Genomic DNA, 6000 nt, shown 5'->3' on the forward strand with positions numbered 1-6000 from the left:
TTTAAAGCTTTACAAAGTAATTCAGTAAAATATGCTATAATTAAAACAGCAACTTAACTACAGATTTGAAGATGACAAGATTCACTCTAATTTACTATACGGTACCATAAATTAATACATACATGCATGCATATTCACAAACACAAAATGTACAGGCAAAAATACACACACTGGAGAAAATAACTGTATGCCCAAACACACTGGTAAGCAGAGAGAGAGTGGGTGAAAGAGAAGCTAGCTCACAGTTAAAATTTCCCTCTTCTCAAGTTTATAGTAAACACTCATAATGCATTGGCATTCCTCAAAAGGTGATGAGACTCAAGAGGGTCGACATCGTCGCGGCTTCCCGTCAGCTCTGACAGCAGATGACATCTTAAGGTTTAATACCTGAGAGGCGTCCCAGCTCAGGGGAGATGCTGGTCACAGCCCACTGCGATGCAGGCAAGCTCAAAGGGTCTCACTTGGGGTTGCAATTTATAGGGTCCAAGATAAGACTTTTGTCAGATACTTATCACTCCAGCCTAGCTCAGACAATGAGGTGTGCTGGTGTTCTCACCAGGTACACAGGAGGTTGATGGACATGCAATTCTGTTACAGTTATCTTTCAACTGCATCCCAGATACAGATGTACCAAGCTGTCAGGAGGTAATGGACTGTTTTAAGCGCTTCAAAGGAGAGCAGGAGCCAGACTTGTCAAAGGGGTCCCTTAATACTTTGGTTCCCGACCATTAGTAGTCTTCACCTCGCCAGGTTGGTATGACCCAGAAGAGGGCTGGAATCACACCAAGAGCTGAGCAGCACAGCTGGTAGAGTGGGAGGGGGGGTAGAATTGCACCACCACAGGCCTCTAGGTCCTAAGTGGCCAAAGGACTTCTGTAGAACCTGGGCCACATTTGCCAATGTCACATCAATCTCTTAGATGCAATTAAATGACACTGTATTCAGGCAACTGCATTAATTATATCATGCTGAGGTTATCATTGATTTCCCAGACAAAAACATCACACTGTTTGAAGGAAAAACTTGCTAAGCTAACTAAAATCAGAGGTCATTTTTTAAAGTGTAAAAGATGGCTTTTATCAGACCACATTCACAAATGACAAAATACAGCTTTGTGTATGGTCCAGAGAAATATTTGTAAAAGTTTGAATAATATACCTAACATGGTAATACAAAGATTTGAGTACTTGTACAAGCAAGTAAAACAGAACTGTGATTTGATTTATTTCATTTGACCCTGAAAATACCTCTTTAAGTCCATGGAAATAGACATAATATTATATAATTTGCATTTTTTCCTCTCATCTCAGTTATTTCCGCTAATAACAGTTCCTTGCTCTGGCTGTTATTTCTTGTATAACATGCTTTATTGTAATTACTTACAGAAAATCAATATAATCCTACAGTGCACAGATTGAGATAAACTGCTTGTCCTGTGGTGGAGGTGAAAGAACAAATACTGCTTTTATTTCAGTTGTCTGTCTGGAGCTGTCAGAGTTAATTATGCTGCACATGAAAACAGTGGTATTCAGAAATTTGCAGCGGTATAGGAAGCTGAGTGCAATTCTCTTCAGCCAAAAAGACTCCTGATTATGTTATTGGCAATCTTCAATTCCCTGTCACAATTGGCAGGATGTGGCTGCTCAGCTCAGACTTTCATAAACCTTAAATTGTCCCTCTGCAGTGATAGAACCCCTGGGATGTCAGGTAAGAAGTAGACCTGTTGTCACACACCTGAATTGTTACAGGGCAGGTCATACAGGTTGTTACTGATATTATTTACTTGTTCTAATACATATATAATTACTATTTCCCAGTTTTAGGACTGAATATTGCATATTTCTTTCTTTCTTTTCCTTTCCAGGTATTTGCCTTGGGAAATGCTAAGCTGGATAATGTGTTGTGACAAAGTGCTTAGCTTCATTTCTCATCTCTCTTTGGTGCCAGATGCATTTACAGTTTCTTACCCATCCAGTTCTCTCAGGTCTGAAGACACCAGAGTGTTAGAGAAATTGATCTGATTTTTCATTTGCATTACTAAGCACTCTGTTATCAGAATACCAACAAGACATCTTGTGCTAGGTATCCCAGACTAATAGATTCTTCCCCCAAATGGACTCAGAGCTTCTGCAACTCTCTCACTAACACAAAGAAACATTCAAAAATGCTCAATGAATTTGGAAAATGCTCTGCAATTTCACACTGCTTCTTCTCCAACAATAGAGACATCACTATCTGAGGTGAGAAAGACCAGTTTGGAGTCAGAGCAACATCTTCCTCTCATATGAATACCTTTATAGATTTCTGGCTGATCCTCCCCTGCCATACTCTGAGTTTCCTCCTTCACTACAAACCTGTGGTCAGCTGGCAGTATTTGATGACAGGATGTTTCATAAGAACTGCATATATTGCACCTGACTATTACGACGGAACAAGAGACTTCCCATTAAGATCTTTGACTGTGTGTTCAAAACTGCAACTGTCATGTTGTGGATGGCATGGACACTCGTATTTTTATAGGTTATGTTAAGCCTTTGTTTCTGTAAGCATATTATCAAACTGAGCTGTATTTTGCTCTTATACTGTATTATTTCAACAACATTATTTCCAAATGAGTTATTCTTACAAGTGGTACATACACAGTAAGTTCTCCATGGAATAGTATTATGTCTCCATTTACAAAACGTTTCGTATGCTGAATCCATAGGCAGTACAAATACTAAATGTCTCTATTTCAAAGGACTTTAGAAAACACTGGGGTGGCTGAAGTCTTTGAGAAGCCTACACAGTAAATTTTGGCTATGCAATGCAAACATGCAAATGTGCCAGATTTAAATTTATGTGTGTGTATGTGTGTTGTATTACATACAAGGCTTACTTTATTGCTGATTATGTCTATGTACAAAGCAGTACACAGCTGAGTAACGTCTTCCAAGAATGATGCATGAAATCAGGCTTAAGCTAGAATCTAGAAATGAGCACAAATCCATCTGAAATAGTAGTCTAGGAAAAAAAAAAAAAAAGATGGAAGAAGGAGATGGAGTATAAATTTAGGACTTCCTAAGGGCAAAAGAAGAGAGATGCTGCTGTTACCTGTCAAAAACTGTTTAGAAATCTATAACCAGGAGGTGCTGAGCTTCTGTTTAAATCATGAAAGAGTAATATTGCAGCCCATTATATAAATCTGCTGCTGAAAACCCATCAATAGCAGTAATAATAATCTTGACTTCTAGAATAAATGGGGGTTTAAAATTTTAGCTTGAGCATTGGAGACCATAGTTTATAAGGAGAAAAGAATCATCTCTTGATGTCTGTGGTGACATTCAAGGGAGTAATACAATTTTTTTCTGTCAGTAAAGAGATTATTTGTAGAAAAAGGAATCATTATTCCTGGGATCATAGAATCATGGAATAATAGTTTGGAAGGGGCCTCAAGGGTCACCTGGTCCTGCCTTTTGTGGTAAAAGCACAGTCTAGATGAGATGTTCCAGCACCTTGTCCAGCTGAATCTTAAAAGTGTCCCATGTTGGGGGATCCACCGCTTCCCCAGGGAGATTATTCTGGTGGCTGATTGTTCTCATAGTGAAAAATATTCCTCTTGTGTCTAATCTCCCCAGGAGTAACTTGTACCCATTACCCCTCATCATGTGACTCTTTGTAAAAAGGGAGTCTCCATCTTCTTTGTAGCCACCCTTTAAATACCAGGACAAGGTGATAAAGTCTCCCTTAAGCCTTCTTGTCTCAAGGCTGAACAAACCCATTTCTCTCAGAAGATTATTCTTCGCTTTAGGCTCAGATTTATTTTATATTGGATACAAGCAAAATCCTTCTCTATCTCAGAAAAAGCTATGAATTTCTCAGGTACTCTGGAAAATCGAGATCTGATCAATTTTAATTGTATTTAGCAGATCACTACCTCCAGGAAGTGTAATACAGATTAACTGTGAAGCTTGGCTGAGTATTTGCTGCATGCTCCAGGTCAAAATGAGTTTGTGTAAATGTCAGTGGTGTAACTGATCTGTGACACTGGAAGTGTGTGGTAAGTCAATATTGTCTTAGTTACAGTTTCTTAAGGCAAATATATAATATAGTAGACAGAGAAGGATGGCATATTTAGCTTTAGCATGATTAATAAAAGTTTAACTAGTTCATTAATAAATTCTTTGTCTGCAAATCATTAAAAAACCCAAGGTTTTCTCATCCTATTAATCTAACTATGACATTATTGGTGGAGCCTGTGTAGCGGGCTTAGGTCAAACCCATGAGTTACCATGCTCTAGTGTTAATATTTCGGAGACCCAGAGAGATCGTGGCATTAGGGTTCACCATCCCTGTACAGTGTCCATCAGCAACAATCAGATGGAGGGAACAGGGGTAGGTGCCTCTGATTTGCAAAGCACTGTCTCCCCTTCTCTTGGCCACTGGACTATATCTTTGTGGTAACCACTGTCCATCATCACACATCACATGGAAGCGGCAAATGAATCCCAGTCGTTTCACAATGTGATTTGAGAGCAGAAAAAGCAACTCTTTCACACCACTTGAAGCATTTTCCTAACCACGAGTAATGTGCCGATACGGGGCAGCCAGCGCTGCTCTAGCAACTGTAGTGCCTGGAGCCAGCCAGCTGCTGAGGCAGCACCACCACGGAAAGGGTGAGTGAGCCCATGAGCCTTCTGCCTGGGGCCTCAGAACAAGAGTGGCTGAAAAAATGTGGCAGATGTGGTGTGATCACAGGAAGGTTTTGGCATTGCTGCTTATACCAAGGGCTCGTGTGAGGGCAGACGGTTGCAAAGCAATATGAGAGGCTGCCTTCAACCAAGACTATGGGGTATTCGCAATGTGAACAGTGGTGTCATGTTGCCTTTTCTAAAGCAGGCGATGCCAAGGCTCTTCTGGCTTTGTAGCACCTGGCAACACTGTTTGATCCCCATGCCTGAGGACATCGTAATTTCCTTGCGGAACAAAGCCTGCAAGAGAAAATGCTTGCTGAATCTTAAAAATGACCAGCTAATCGCCATGGGAGCCTTCATTAACAGCCACACACAGTGTTCACCTGCTGATGGGTGGCTTCACCGCACGTTGCCATACATTTGCGTGGCAAGGGCAGGCTGCTCTGTGCAGCATGGGGAAGGGAGAGGTGGTCAGTAGTATGAGAAGGGGAAAGAGCAACCAGTGGCAAAAAGAGAAATCCCCTACGGAATGTCAAAGCCAACGATGTGGGTATAGCTTCACCCTAGAGAGGGGGTAGGCAGTGGACTGTGGTGGTCCCCACTCCTGCTCTTGAAATCCCCTACTCTGTCACCCTGTGGCAGCAGTGGGCTGTGGCTAGAGCTTCTTTCTCCATCAGGGGAGCTACAGGTCAATTTATTTTTTTACTGTTTATTTATCAGGTTTAGGGATCTTTACAATTTTTTGAGGTGTGGAGCAGGCCCAAGAGAGACAATTTATGATGCTTAAACCAGGAGACCACCTGGTAACATCAAATTGACTTTAAAAATAGGTTTCATACTTCCATTAAGAGAGTTTTAATTGCCACAGCTGCTGTGGTTTCCTATGCATTTCTAAATGCTACATGAAGAGTGCTGAGTCTGGTTAGTGCTTCATCTTACTTTTGCATTTTGATGCCTCTTCCTGGGCATTATAGGGAATATCATGTATCATGGAAATAAGTCAGGATAGGCATGTGCTTGCATAAACCACCAATTTTTTCTTTGAAACCCTATTCTACTGTATTGGGTCTCACTGAGATAATTTTCCCCATAGCAGAACTGCACCCCATGGAAGGGACCAGCTGGAGCTGTTTGTGAAGAACTGCAGCCTGTGGGAAGGAATCACATTAGAGAAGTTTGTGGAGGACTGTCTCCCATGGGAGACATCCTACGTTGGAGCAGGGGAAAAGTGTGAGGAGGAAGGATTGGCAATTTGTGATGAACTGTACTGCAACTCCAGTCTCTGCCTCTTTGTGATGCTTAGTGGGGAGGAGGCAGAAAACATCAG

The sequence above is a fragment of the Athene noctua genome, chromosome 1 (assembly GCF_965140245.1).
Source record: "Athene noctua chromosome 1, bAthNoc1.hap1.1, whole genome shotgun sequence".
NCBI classification, from domain to species: domain Eukaryota; kingdom Metazoa; phylum Chordata; class Aves; order Strigiformes; family Strigidae; genus Athene; species Athene noctua.